Source organism: Pleurodeles waltl, chromosome 10 (genome assembly GCF_031143425.1).
Source record: "Pleurodeles waltl isolate 20211129_DDA chromosome 10, aPleWal1.hap1.20221129, whole genome shotgun sequence".
NCBI classification, from domain to species: Eukaryota; Metazoa; Chordata; class Amphibia; order Caudata; family Salamandridae; genus Pleurodeles; species Pleurodeles waltl.
The window spans coordinates 750,339,776-750,355,567 of record NC_090449.1 but is presented as its reverse complement, the minus strand read 5'-3'; positions in this window follow the sequence as shown (position 1 = coordinate 750,355,567).

The window sequence follows — 15,792 nt, the reverse complement described above, 5'->3', positions numbered from 1 at the left end:
GAGACCTGTCCCTAACAGAGGGCACTCTAACAACCTGGCCTAAAGGAGTGACATTCCTACTGTGATGAGAGCTCACATTAGTACCAGCCATGCTAGGTGGCCTGCTAAGGGGCAGGTTGGGAAGTTTCCCATCTAACACTTTTGCTGGGGCTACCCCAGAATCAGAGTGTGAACCATCAGCTAATCTGTCACCGGATGTGCCAGCTATGGCCTTATCATGTTCAATGAGCATATTAACCAACAATTCTCTAGAGGGATTCTTCCCTACCTCTAAACTTCTATCAATGCAGAGACTCCTTGCACCTTTCCAGTTAAGGTGGTCATAAGCAGTGCTGGTCAGATCCAGAGTTTGACCTGTACCAGACATGATAGAAAAAGGTTTAAGGGACAGAAAAAGAAAGAAAAAGTTTCAGAACTTTTTAAGGAACAGAAAAAAACCTTTTCAACTTTTAAGAAACTTTTTGAAAGTTTTAGAGGTACTTTTCAGCACTTAGCAATAGAGTAAGAAAAGAAAAGCAAAACTTGTTGGTTAGGTGTACATACACTGAACTTGTTTTGTATATTTTTCTCTTATGAAAAGTACAAAATGACAAAGTGGTAAGTAGTTACAAGTACTTATCCCACCACTGCACAACCAATGTAGGAGGCTGGCCTTGTTTGTAGTTGTACCAAGGGGTACTACACTCTGCACCAGGTCCAGTTATCCCTTATTAGTGTAGACGAGGTGTCTCGTAGTTTAGGCTGATAGAAAAGGTAGCTTAGCAGAGCAGCTTAGGCTCAAGTAGGAGACGGGTAAAGCTCCTACTAAACCACTGGTGTCATATGCACAATATCATAAGAAAACACAATACACAGATATACTAAAAATAAAGGTACTTTATTTTTATGACTGTAGGAGGCTGGACTGGCTTGTAGTGAGTACCAAGGGGTACTTGCACCTTGCACCAGGCCCAGTTATCCCTTATTAGTGTATAGGGTGTCTAGCAGCATAGGCTGATAGATAATGGTAGCTTAACAGAGCAGCTTAGGCTGAACTAGGAGACGAGTGAAGCTCCTACAGTACCACTTAGTGTCATATGCACAATATCATAAGAAAACACAATACACAGTTATACTAAAAATAAAGGTACTTTATTTTTATGACAATATGCCAAAGTATCTCAGAGTGTACCCTCAGTGAGAGGATAGGAAATATACACAAGATATATATACACAATACCAAAAATATGCAGTATAGTCTTAGAAAACAGTGCAAACAATGTATAGTTACAATAGGATGCAATGGGGACACATAGGGATAGGGGCAACACAAACCATATACTCCAAAAGTGGAATGCGAACCACGAATGGACCCCAAACCTATGTGACCTTGTAGAGGGTCGCTGGGACTATTAGAAAATAGTAAGGGTTAGAAAAATAGCCCACCCCAAGACCCTGAAAAGTGAGTGCAAAGTGCACTAAAGTTCCCCAAAGGACATAGAAGTCGTGATAGGGGAATTCTGCAGGAAAGACACAAACCAGCAATGCAACAACAATGGATTTCCAGTCGAGGGTACCTGTGGAACAAGGGGACCAAGTCCAAAAGTCACAAGCAAGTCGGAGATGGGCAGATGCCCAGGAAATGCCAGCTGTGGGTGCAAAGAAGCTGCTACTGGACAGTAGAAGCTTAGGTTTCTGCAGAGACGACAAGGGCTAGAGACTTCCCCTTTGGAGGACGGATCCCTCACGCCGTGGATAGTCGTGCAGAAGTGTTTTCCCGCCGAAAGACCGCCAACAAGCCTTGCTAGCTGCAAATCGTGCAGTAAGGGTTTTTGGACGGTGCTGTGGCCCAGGAGGGACCAGGATGTCGCAAATTGCGTCAGAAGACAGAGGGGACGTCGAGCAAGACAAGGAGCCCTCTCAGCAGCAGGTAGTACCCGGAGAAGTGCCAGAAACAGGCACTACAAGGATGCGTGAAACGGTGCTCACCCGAAGTCGCACAAAGGAGTCCCACGTCGCCGGAGAACAACTTAGGAGGTTGTGCAATGCAGGTTAGAGTGCCGTGGACCCAGGCTGGACTGTGCACAAAGGATTTCTGCCGGAAGTGCACGGAGGCCGGAGTAGCTGCAAAAGTCGCGGTTCCCAGCAATGCAGTCTGGCGTGGGGAGGCAAGGACTTACCTCCACCAAACTTGGACTGAAGAGTCACTGGACTATGGGAGTCCCTTGGACAGAGTTGCTGGATTCAAGGGACCTCGCTCGTCGTGCTGAGAGGAGACCCAGGGGACCGATGATGCAGTTCTTTGGTGTAGGAAAGTACCATCTTGCCTGGCATGTTACCCCCATTTTTCACTGTATATATGTTGTTTTAGTTGTATGTGTCACTGGGACCCTGGTAACCTAGGGCCCCAGTGCTCATAAGTGTGCCTGAATGTGTTACCTGTGTAGTGACTAACTGTCTCACTGAGGCTCTGCTAATCAGAACCTCAGTGGTTATGCTCTCTCATTTCTTTCCAAATTGTCACTAACAGGCTAGTGACCATTTTTACCAATTTACATTGGCTTACTGGAACACCCTTATAATTCCCTAGTATATGGTACTGAGGTACCCAGGGTATTGGGGTTCCAGGAGATCCCTATGGGCTGCAGCATTTCTTTTGCCACCCATAGGGAGCTCTGACAATTCTTACACAGGCCTGCCACTGCAGCCTGAGTGAAATAACGTCCACGTTATTTCACAGCCATTTTACACTGCACTTAAGTAACTTATAAGTCACCTATATGTCTAACCTTTACCTGGTAAAGGTTAGGTGCAAAGTTACTTAGTGTGAGGGCACCCTGGCACTAGCCAAGGTGCCCCCACATTGTTCAGAGCCAATTCCCTGAACTTTGTGAGTGCGGGGACACCATTACTCGCGTGCACTACATATAGGTCACTACCTATATGTAGCTTCACAATGGTAACTCCGAATATGGCCATGTAACATGTCTATGATCATGGAATTGCCCCCTCTATGCCATCCTGGCATAGTTGGCACAATCCCATGATCCCAGTAGTCTGTAGCACAGACCCTGGTACTGCCAAACTGCCCTTCCTGGGGTTTCACTGCAGCTGCTGCTGCTGCCAACCGCTCAGACAGGCATCTGCCCTCCTGGGGTCCAGCCAGGCCTGGCCCAGGATGGCAGAACAAAGAACTTCCTCTGAGAGAGGGTGTGACACCCTCTCCCTTTGGAAAATGGTGTGAAGGCAGGGGAGGAGTAGCCTCCCCCAGCCTCTGGAAATGCTTTCTTGGGCACAGATGTGCCGAATTCTGCATAAGCCAGTCTACACCGATTCAGGGGACCCCTTAGCCCTGCTCTGGCGCGAAACTGGACAAAGGAAAGGGGAGTGACCACTCCCCTGACCTGCACCTCCCCTGGGAGGTGTCCAGAGCTCCTCCAGTGTGCTCCAGACCTCTGCCATCTTGGAAACAGAGGTGCTGCTGGCACACTGGACTGCTCTGAGTGGCCAGTGCCACCAGGTGACGTCAGAGACTCCTTCTGATAGGCTCCTTCAGGTGTTAGTAGCCTATCCTCTCTCCTAGGTAGCCAAACCCTCTTTTCTGGCTATTTAGGGTCTCTGTCTCTGGGGAAACTTTAGATAACGAATGCAAGAGCTCATCCGAGTTCCTCTGCATCTCTCTCTTCACCTTCTGCCAAGGAATCGACTGCTGACCGCGCTGGAAGCCTGCAAAACTGCAACATAGTAGCAAAGACGACTACTGCAACTCTGTAACGCTGATCCTGCCGCCTTCTCGACTGTTTTCCTGCTTGTGCATGCTGTGGGGGTAGTCTGCCTCCTCTCTGCACCAGAAGCTCCGAAGAAATCTCCCGTGGGTCGACGGAATCTTCCCCCTGCAACTGCAGGCACCAAAAAGCTGCATTACCGGTCCCTTGGGTCTCCTCTCAGCACGACGAGCGAGGTCCCTCGAATCCAGCGACTCTGTCCAAGTGACCCCCACAGTCCAGTGACTCTTCAGTCCAAGTTTGGTGGAGGTAAGTCCTTGCCTCACCTCGCTGGGCTGCATTGCTGGGAACCGTGACTTTTGCAGCTACTCCGGCCCCTGTGCCCTTCCGGTGGAAATCCTTTGTGCACAGCCAAGCCTGGGTCCACGGCACTCTAACCTGCATTGCACGACGTTCTAAGTTGGTCTCCGGCGACGTGGGACTCCTTTGTGCAACTTCGGGTGAGCACCGTTTCACGCATCCTCGTAGTGCCTTTTTCTGGCACTTCTCCGGGTGCTACCTGCTGCTAAGAGGGCTCCTTGTCTTGCTCGACGTCCCCTCTACCTCCTGGTCCAATTTGCAACCTCCTGGTCCCTCCAGGGCCACAGCAGCGTCCAAAAACGCTAACCACACGATTTGCAGCTAGCAAGGCTTGTTGGCGTTCTTTCGGCGGGAAAACACTTCTGCACGACTCTCCACAGTAAGAGGGATCCGTCCACCAAAGGGTAAGTCTCTAGCCCTTTTTGTTCCTACAGAAACCTCAGCTTCTTCTGTCCAGTAGAAGCTTCTTTGCACCCGCAGCTGGCATTTCCTGGGCATCTGCCCATCTCCGACTTGCTTGTGACTTTTGGACTTGGTCCCCTTGTTCCACAGGTACCCTAGATTGGAAATCCACAGTTGTTGCATTGTTGGTTTGTGTCTTTCCTGCATTATTCCTCTAACACGACTTCTTTGTCCTTAGGGGAACTTTAGTGCACTTTGCACTCACTTTTCAGGGTCTTGGGGAGGGTTATTTTTCTAACTCTCACTATTTTCTAATAGTCCCAGCGACCCTCTACAAGGTCACATAGGTTTGGGGTCCATTCGTGGTTCGCATTCCACTTTTGGAGTATATGGTTTGTGTTGCCCCTATCCCTATGTTTCCCCATTGCATCCTATTGTAACTATACATTGTTTGCACTGTTTTCTAAGACTATACTGCATATTTTTGCGATTGTGTATATATATCTTGTGTATGTTTGCTATCCTCTCACTGAGGGTACACTCTAAGATACTTTGGCATATTGTCATAAAAATAAAGTACCTTTATTTTTAGTATAACTGTGTATTGTGTTTTCTTATGATATTGTGCATATGACACTAAGTGGTACTGTAGTAGCTTCACACGTCTCCTAGTTCAGCCTAAGCTGCTCTGCTAAGCTACCATTATCTATCAGCCTAAGCTGCTAGACACCCTATACACTAATAAGGGATAACTGGGCCTGGTGCAAGGTGCAAGTACCCCTTGGTACTCACTACAAGCCAGTCCAGCCTCCTACATTGGTTGTGCAGCGGTGGGATAAGTGCTTTGAGACTACTTACCACTCTTGTCATTGTACTTTTCATAAGAGAAAAATATACAAAACAAGGTCAGTGCATATACACATAGCCAAAAAGTTTTGCATTTCCTCTTTTCACTCTTTTCTAAGTGCTGAAAAGTACTTCTAAACTTTCAAAAAGTTCTTAAAAGTTTAAAAAGTTTTTTTCTGTCTTTCTAAAAAGTTCTGAAAACTTTTTTCTCTTTTTCTATCACTTTAACTCTCTCTTAAAATGTCTGGCACAGGCCAAAATGTTGATCTGTCCAAATTTGCATATGATCACCTTAGCTGGAAAGGAGCAAGGAGTCTCTGCATAAAGAGAGGTTTGAGTGTAGGGAAGAATCCTTCCTTAGAACTGTTAATTAACATGCTTAGAGAACAGGATAAGGCTAAAAGTGCCCCATCTGTTGAAAAAGTAGCTAATGGTTCTCAATCTGATCCAGGGAGTCCCCCAGGAAAAGATTCTGGAAAGAAACTTCCTAGCCTGCCCATTACTAGACAGTCTAGCATAGTTGGTAATGATGATGAGCCACACCATACAAATAGTGTTGTCTCACATCATAGCAAAAGCATTTATTCTCACCATACTGGTAGTGATGTTTCTGTTAGCCAAGCTGTTAGGGTGACTTCTGTAAGGGACAGGTCTCCTTCTGTTCAATCCCATCATACCTCTGTATCTAGGAATGTCCCTCCCACCAACCCTGATGACAGAATGTTAGAGAGGGAACTCAATAAGTTGAGGGTGGAACAAACCAGACTGAAGCTTAAAAAGCAACAGCTGGATTTGGATAGACAGTCTTTTGAACTGGAGAAGGAAAGACAGAAGTTGGGTTTAGAAACCCATGGTGGCAGCAGCAGTATTCCCCATAGTCATCCTGCAAAAGAGCATGATTCCAGGAATCTGCACAAGCTAGTTCCCCCTTATAAGGAGGGGGATGACATTAACAAGTGGTTTGCTGCACTTGAGAGGGCCTGTGTTGTACAGGATGTCCCTCAAAGGCAGTGGGCTGCTATCCTATGGCTATCATTTAGTGGAAAAGGTAGGGATAGGCTCCTTACTGTGAAAGAAAATGATGCTAATAATTTCCAAGTTCTTAAGAATGCACTCCTGGATGGTTATGGCTTAACCACTGAACAATACAGGATAAAGTTCAGAGAGACCAAAAAGGAGTCTTCACAAGACTGGGTTGATTTCATTGACCATTCAGTGAAGGCCTTGGAGGGGTGGTTACATGGCAGTAAAGTTACTGATTATGACAGCCTGTATAACTTGATCCCGAGAGAGCATATTCTTAATAATTGTGTGTCTGATTTGTTGCACCAGTACTTGGTGGACTCTGATCTGACCTCTCCCCAAGAATTGGGAAAGAAGGCAGACAAATGGGTCAGAACAAGGGTGAACAGAAAAGTTCATACAGGGGGTGACAAAGATGGCAACAAAAAGAAGGATGGTAAGTCTTCTGACAAGGGTGGGGACAAATCTAAAAATGAGTCTTCATCAGGCCCACAAAAACACTCTGGTGGGGGTGGTGGGCCCAAATCCTCTTTTAATCAGAACAAGGAAAAGAAACCATGGTGCTATTTATGTAAAATAAAAGGCCATTGGACAACAGATCCCAGTTGTCCAAAGAAAAGCACCAATGCTCCTACCACTACAACCCCTACTGCTACCCCTAGTGTCCCTACTAATAGCAGTGGTGGTGGGAGCAAACCTACTAATAGCCAATCCAAGGGAGTAGCTGGGCTCACTATTGGTAACTTAGTTGGGGTTGGCCTTGTTAGGGAGGCCACAGAGGCTGTGTTAGTCTCTGAGGGGGCTATTGATTTAGCCACCTTAGTTGCTTGTCCCCTTAATATGGATAAGTACAAGCAGCTACCCCTAATAAATGGTTTGAGGTTCAGGCCTACAGGGACCCTGGAGCCAGTGTGACTATGGTCATAGAGAAACTGGTCCACCCTGAACAACACCTACTTGGTCACCAGTACCAAGTAACCGATGCTCACAACAACACACTTAGCCACCCCATGGCTGTTGTTAATCACAACTGGGGGGGGGTTACTGGTCCAAAGAAAGTTGTGGTAGCCACAGATTTACCTGTAGACTGTCTACTAGGACATGATTTGGAGACATCAGCTTGGTCAGATGTGGAGTTGGAGGCCCATGCAGCAATGCTGGGCATCCCAGGGCATATTTTTGCTTTGACAAGGGCTCAGGCCAAAAAGCAAAAAGGACAGGGAAGCTTGGATCCTGGAACAATGGACCAAGTGCTCCCTAAAGCTAGGGCTAGTAGAAGCAAAACACTTCCTACTATCCCTCCCTCTACAGTGGATTCAACTTCTGAGGAAGAAGAATTCCCTCCCTGTGCAGAACCTACACCAGAGGAGCTGGAAGCAGACACTGCTGAGCTTTTGGGTGAAGGGGGGCCTGCCAGAGAGGAGCTGAGTGTGGCACAGCAAACCTGTCCCACATTAGAGGGTCTCAGACAGCAAGCTGTCAAACAGGCTAATGGGGATGTCAGTGACTCTCACGGAGTTTACTGGGAGGACAACCTCTTGTACACTGAGCATAGGGATCCTAATCCTGGAGCTGCCAGGAGATTAGTGATTCCTCAGGAGTACAGAAAGTTCCTCCTAACCCTGGCACATGACATTCCCCTAGCTGGGCACCTGGGTCAAATGAAAACTTGGGACAGACTGGTTCCATTGTTTCATTGGCCTAGGATGTCTGAGGACACAAAGGAATTTTGTAAGTCCTGTGAAACCTGTCAAGCCAGTGGCAAGACAGGTGGCACCCCAAAGGCACCCCTTATTCCACTGCCTGTGTTTGGGGATCCCTTTGAAAGGGTAGGGGTTGACATAGTTGCCCCCTTGACCCTCCTACTGCTTCAGGCAATAGATTTATCTTGGTGGTAGTGGACCATGCCACAAGATATCCTGAAGCTATTCCTTTAAGGACCACTACAGCACCTGCAGTGGCAAAGGCCCTCCTGGGAATATTTTCCAGGTTGGGCTTCCCAAAGGAAGAAGTATCAGACAGGGGAAGCAATTTCATGTCTGCATACTTAAAGGCCATGTGGAAGGAGTGTGGTGTAACGTACAAGTTCACAACACCCTATCATCCACAAACAAATGGACTGGTGGAGAGATTAAATAAAACTCTCAAAGGCATGATTATGGGTCTCCCTGAAAAACTCCGCAGGAGATGGGATATCCTTCTACCATTCCTCCTTTTTGCCTACAGGGAGGTACCCCAGAAAGGAGTGGGCTTCAGCCCCTTTGAACTTCTTTTTGGACACCCTGTTAGGGGTCCACTCACACTTGTAAAGGAGGGTTGGGAACAACCTTTAAAAGCTCCTAAGCAGGATATTGTGGATTATGTACTTGGCCTCAGATCAAGAATGGCTGAGTACATGAAAAAGGCCAGTAAAAACCTTCAGGCCAGCCAAGAGCTCCAGAAGCAATGGCATGATCAGAAGGCTGTTTTGGTTCAGTACCAACCAGGGCAGAAAGTGTGGGTCTTGGAGCCTGTGGCCCCAAGAGCACTCCAAGATAAATGGAGTGGTCCCCACACAATTGTTGAGAAAAAGGGTGAAGTCACCTATTTAGTTGACTTAGGCACTGCAAGGAGTCCCCTTAGGGTACTCCATGTAAACCGCCTGAAACCCTACTATGACAGGGCTGATCTCACCCTGCTCATGGCAACTGATGAGGGACAGGAAGAAGACAGTGATCCTCTACCTGATCTCTTCTCTTCCACAGAACAAGATGCTCTTGTGAAAGGTGTAGTTTTGGCTGATTGTCTTACTTCTGAGCAGAAAGACAATTGCATAAATCTCCTAGATCAATTCTCTGAACTCTTGTCTACTGTGCCAGGTACCACTTCTTGGTGTGAGCACACTATAGATACTGGAGACAGCTTGCCTGTCAAAAGTAAGATCTATAGGCAGCCTGACCATGTCAGGGACTGCATAAAGCAAGAGGTCCAGAAAATGTTAGAACTAGGAGTGGTTGAGCACTCTGACAGTCCATGGGCTTCTCCTGTGGTACTGGTACCAAAACCCCATTCCAAAGATGGAAAGAAGGAAATGCGGTTTTGTGTAGGCTATAGAGGTCTCAACTTGGTAACCAAAACTGATGCTCACCCTATACCCAGGGCAGATGAGCTCATAGATACACTGGCATCTGCCAAGTATCTAAGCATTTTTGACTTGCCTGCAGGGTATTGGCAGATCAAATTGTCAGAAGATGCTAAACCTAAGACTGCATTTTCAACCATTGGAGGACATTACCAGTTTACTGTAATGCCTTTTGGTTTGAAAAATGCACCTGCCACTTTTCAGAGGTTGGTGAATACAGTCCTGCAAGGGCTGGAAGCTTTCAGTGCAGCATATTTGGACGATATAGCTGTCTTTAGCTCCAGCTGGGATGATCACCTGGTCCACCCATGGAAAGTTCTGGAGGCCCTGCAAAAGGCAGGCCTCACTATCAAGGCTTCAAAGTGCCAGATAGGGCAGGGTAAAGTGGTTTATCTGGGACACCTTGTTGGTGGAGAACAGATTGCACCACTACATGGGAAAATCCAAACAATTATTGATTGGGTTCCCCCTACCACTCAGACTCAGGTGAGAGCCTTCCTAGGCCTCACTGGGTATTACAGGAGGTTCATTAAGAACTATGGCTCCATTCCAGCCCCTCTTAATGACCTCACTTCCAAAAAAATGCCTAAAAAAGTATTATGGACAGCAAACTGTCAGAAAGCTTTTGAGGAGCTGAAGCAGGCCATGTGCTCTGCACCTGTCCTGAAAAGCCCTTGTTACTCTAAAAAATTCTATGTCCAAACTGATGCATCTGAATTAGGAGTAGGGGCAGTCCTATCACAACTTAATTCTGAGGGCCAGGATCAACCTGTTGCTTTTATTAGTAGGAGGTTGACCCCTAGAGAAAAGCGTTGGTCTGCCATTGAGAGGGAGGCCTTTGCTGTGGTCTGGGCTCTGAAGAAGTTGAGGCCATACCTGTTTGGCACTCACTTCATTGTTCAGTCAGACCACAAACCTCTACTTTGGCTAAAACAAATGAAAGGTGAAAATCCAAAATTGTTGAGGTGGTCCATATCCCTACAGGGAATGGACTATACAGTGGAACATAGACCTGGGAGTGCCACTCCAATGCAGATGGACTCTCCAGATATTTCCACTTAGACAATGAAGACTCATCAGGTCATGGCTAGTCTTATTGTCCTTCGTTTGGGGGTGGTTGTGTAGGAAAGTACCATCTTGCCTGGCATGTTACCCCCATTTTTCACTGTATATATGTTGTTTTAGTTGTATGTGTCACTGGGACCCTGGTAACCTAGGGCCCCAGTGCTCATAAGTGTGCCTGAATGTGTTACCTGTGTAGTGACTAACTGTCTCACTGAGGCTCTGCTAATCAGAACCTCAGTGGTTATGCTCTCTCATTTCTTTCCAAATTGTCACTAACAGGCTAGTGACCATTTTTACCAATTTACATTGGCTTACTGGAACACCCTTATAATTCCCTGGTATATGGTACTGAGGTACCCAGGGTATTGGGGTTCCAGGAGATCCCTATGGGCTGCAGAATTTCTTTTGCCACCCATAGGGAGCTCTGACAATTCTTACACAGGCCTGCCACTGCAGCCTGAGTGAAATAACGTCCACGTTATTTCACAGCCATTTTACACTGCACTTAAGTAACTTATAAGTCACCTATATGTCTAACCTTTACCTGGTAAAGGTTAGGTGCAAAGTTACTTAGTGTGAGGGCACCCTGGCACTAGCCAAGGTGCCCCACATTGTTCAGAGCCAATTCCCTGAACTTTGTGAGTGCGGGGACACCATTACACACGTGCACTACATATAGGTCACTACCTATATGTAGCTTCACAATGGTAACTCCGAATATGGCCATGTAACATGTCTATGATCATGGAATTGCCCCCTCTATGCCATCCTGGCATAGTTGGCACAATCCCATGATCCCAGTGGTCTGTAGCACAGACCCTGGTACTGCCAAACTGCCCTTCCTGGAGTTTCACTGCAGCTGCTGCTGCTGCCAACCCCTCAGACAGGCATCTGCCCTCCTGGGGTCCAGCCAGGCCTGGAACAGGATGGCAGAACAAAGAACTTCCTCTGAGAGAGGGTGTGACACCCTCTCCCTTTGGAAAATGGTGTGAAGGCAGGGGAGGAGTAGCCTCCCCCAGCCTCTGGAAATGCTTTCTTGGGCACAGATGTGCCCAATTCTGCATAAGCCAGTCTACACCGGTTCAGGGGACCCCTTAGCCCTGCTCTGGCGCGAAACTGGACAAAGGAAAGGGGAGTGACCACTCCCCTGACCTGCACCTCCCCTGGGAGGTGTCCAGAGCTCCTCCAGTGTGCTCCAGACCTCTGCCATCTTGGAAACAGAGGTGCTGCTGGCACACTGGACTGCTCTGAGTGGGCAGTGCCACCAGGTGACGTTAGAGACTCCTTCTGATAGGCTCCTTCAGGTGTTAGTAGCCTATCCTCTCTCCTAGGTAGCCAAACCCTCTTTTCTGGCTATTTAGGGTCTCTGTCTCTGGGGAAACTTTAGATAACGAATGCAAGAGCTCATCCGAGTTCCTCTGCATCTCTCTCTTCACCTTCTGCCAAGGAATCGACTGCTGACCGCGCTGGAAGCCTGCAAACCTGCAACATAGTAGCAAAGACGACTACTGCAACTCTGTAACGCTGATCCTGCCGCCTTCTCGACTGTTTTCCTGCTTGTGCATGCTGTGGGGGTAGTCTGCCTCCTCTCTGCACCAGAAGCTCCGAAGAAATCTCCCGTGGGTCGACGGAATCTTCCCCCTGCAACCGCAGGCACCAAAAAGCTGCATTACCGGTCCCTTGGGTCTCCTCTCAGCACGACGAGCGAGGTCCCTCGAATCCAGCGACTCTGTCCAAGTGACCCCCACAGTCCAGTGACTCTTCAGTCCAAGTTTGGTGGAGGTAAGTCCTTGCCTCACCTCGCTGGGCTGCATTGCTGGGAACCGCGACTTTTGCAGCTACTCCGGCCCCTGTGCACTTCCGGCGGAAATCCTTTGTGCACAGCCAAGCCTGGGTCCACGGCACTCTAACCTACATTGCACGACGTTCTAAGTTGGTCTCCGGCGACGTGGGACTCCTTTGTGCAACTTCGGGTGAGCACCGTTTCACGCATCCTAGTAGTGCCTGTTTCTGGCACTTCTCCGGGTGCTACCTGCTGCTAAGAGGGCTCCTTGTCTTGCTCGACGTCCCCTCTACCTCCTGGTCCAATTTGCGACCTCCTGGTTCCTCCAGGGCCACAGCAGCGTCCAAAAACAGTAACCGCACAATTTGCAGCTAGCAAGGCTTGTTGGCATTCTTTCGGCGGGAAAACACTTCTGCACGACTCTCCACAGCGAGAGGGATCTGTCCACCAAAGGGGAAGTCTCTAGCCCTTTTTGTTCCTGCAGAAACCTCAGCTTCTTCTGTCCAGTAGAAGCTTCTTTGCACCCGCAGCTGGCATTTCCTGGTCATCTGCCCATCTCTGACTTGCTTGTGACTTTTGGACTTGGTCCCCTTGTTCCACAGGTACCCTAGATTGGAAATCCACAGTTGTTGCATTGTTGGTTTGTGTCTTTCCTGCATTATTCCTCTAACACGACTTCTTTGTCCTTAGGGGAACTTTAGTGCACTTTGCACTCACTTTTCAGGGTCTTGGGGAGGGTTATTTTTCTAACTCTCACTATTTTCTAATAGTCCCAGCGACCCTCTACAAGGTCACATAGGTTTGGGGTCCATTCGTGGTTCGCATTCCACTTTTGGAGTATATGGTTTGTGTTGCCCCTATCCCTATGTGTCCCCATTGCATCCTATTGTAACTATACATTGTTTGCACTGTTTTCTAAGACTATACTGCATATTTTTTCTATTGTGTATATATATCTTGTGTATATTTGCTATCCTCTCACTGAGGGTACACTCTAAGATACTTTGGCATATTGTCATAAAAATAAAGTACCTTTATTTTTAGTGTAACTGTGTATTGTGTTTTCTTATGATATTGTGCATATGACACTAAGTGGTACTGTAGTAGCTTCACACGTCTCCTAGTTCAGTCTAAGCTGCTCTGCTAAGCTACCATTATCTATCAGCCTAAGCTGCTAGACACCCTATACACTAATAAGGGATAACTGGGCATGGTGCAAGGTGCAAGTACCTCTTGGTACTCACTACAAGCCAGTCTAGCCTCCTACATTTGGTGCCTGCGGTTGCAGGGGGACGATTCCGTCGACCCACAGGAGATTTCTTCGGAGCTTCTAGTGCAGAGAGGAGGCAGACTACCCCCACAGCATGCACCACCAGGAAAACAGTCGAGAAGGCGGCAGGATCAGCGTTACAGAGTTGCAGTAGTCGTCTTTGCTACTATGTTGCAGTTTTGCAGGATTCCAGCGCGGTCAGCAGTCGATTCCTTGGCAGAAGGTGAAGAGAGAGATGCAGAGGAACTCGGATGAGCTCTTGCATTCGTTATCTAAAGTTTCCCCAGAGACAGAGACCCTAAATAGCCAGAAAAGAGGGTTTGGCTACCTAGGAGAGATGATAGGCTACTAACACCTGAAGGAGCCTATCAGGAGGAGTCTCTGACGTCACCTGGTGGCACTGGCCACTCAGAGCAGTCCAGTGTGCCAGCAGCACCTCTGTTTCCAAGATGGCAGAGGTCTGGAGCACACTGGAGGAGCTCTGGACACCTCCCAGGGGAGGTGCAGGTCAGGGGAATGGTCACTCCCCTTTCCTTTGTCCAGTTTCGCGCCAGAGCAGGGCTAAGGGGTCCCTGAACCGGTGTAGACTGGCTTATGCAGAAATGGGCACCAAAGGTGCCCATGAAAGCATTTCCAGAGGCTGGGGGAGGCTACTCCTCCCCTGCCTTCACACCATTTTCCAAAGGGAGAGGGTGGAACACCCTCTCTCAGAGGAAGTCCTTTGTTCTGCCATCCTGGGCCAGGCCTGGCTGGACCCCAGGACGGCAGAAGCCTGTCTGAGGGGTTGGCAGCAGCAACAGCTGCAGTGAAACCCCAGGAAAGGCAGTTTGGCAGTACCAGGGTCTGTGCTACAGACCACTGGGATCATGGGATTGTGCCAACTATGCCAGGATGGCCTAGAGGGGGCAATTCCATGATCATAGGCATGTTACATGGCCATATTCAGAGTTACCATTGTGAAGCTACATATAGGTAGTGACCTATATGTAGTGCACGCGTGTAATGGTGTCCCCGCACTCACAAAGTCCGGGGAATTGGCCCTGAACAATGTGGGGGCACCTTGGCTAGTGCCAGGGTGCCCTCACACTAAGTAACTTTGCACCTAACCTTTACCAGGTAAAGGTTAGACATATAGGTGACTTATAAGTTACTTAAGTGCAGTGTAAAATGGCTGTGAAATAACGTGGACGTTGTTTCACTCAGGCTGCAGTGGCAGGCCTGTGTAAGATTTGTCAGAGCTCCCTATGGGTGGCAAAAGAAATGCTGCAGCCCATAGGGATCTCCTGGAACCCCAATACCCTGGGTACCTCAGTACCATATACTAGGGAATTATAAGGGTGTTCCAGTAAGCCAATGTGAATTGGTAAAATTGGTCACTAGCCTGTTAGTGACAATTTGGAAAGAAATGAGAGAGCATAACCACTGAGGTTCTGGTTAGCAGAGCCTCAGTGAGACAGTTAGTCACTACACAGGTAACACATTCAGGCACACTTATGAGCACTGGGGCCCTGGCTGGCAGGGTTCCAGTGACACATACAACTAAAACAACGTATATACAGTGAAAAAATGGGGGTAACATGCCAGGCAAGATGGTACTTTCCTACAATGACAATATGCCAAAAGTATCTCAGTGAGTACCCTCAGTATGAGGCTAGCAAATATACACAAGATATATGTACACAATACCAAAAATATGCAGTAATAGCAATAGAAAGCAATGCAAGCAATGTACAGTCACAATAGATTGCAATGAGAGCACATAGGTATAGGGGCAACACCAACCATATACTCTAGAAGTGGAATGCGAACCACGAATGGACCCCAAACCTATGTGAGCTTGTAGAGGGTCGCTGGGACTGTAAGAAAACAGTGAGGGTTCGAAAAATTGCCCACCCAAGACACTGAAAAGTGGGTGCAAAGTGCACCTAAGTTCCCCAGAGAGCACAGAAGTCGTGATAGGGGAATTCTGCAAGGAAGACCAACACCAGCAATGCAACAACGATGGATTTCCAGACGAGAGTACCTGTGGAACAAGGGGACCAAGTCCAATAGTCACACTCAAGTCGGGAGTGGGCAGATGCCCAGGAAACGCCAGCTGTGGGTGCAAAGAAGCTGCCACCGGATGGTAGAAGCTGTGGATTCTGCAAGAACGAAGAGGACTAGGAACTTCCCCTTTGGAGGATGGATGTCCCACTTGGTGAAGAAGCTTGCAGAGATG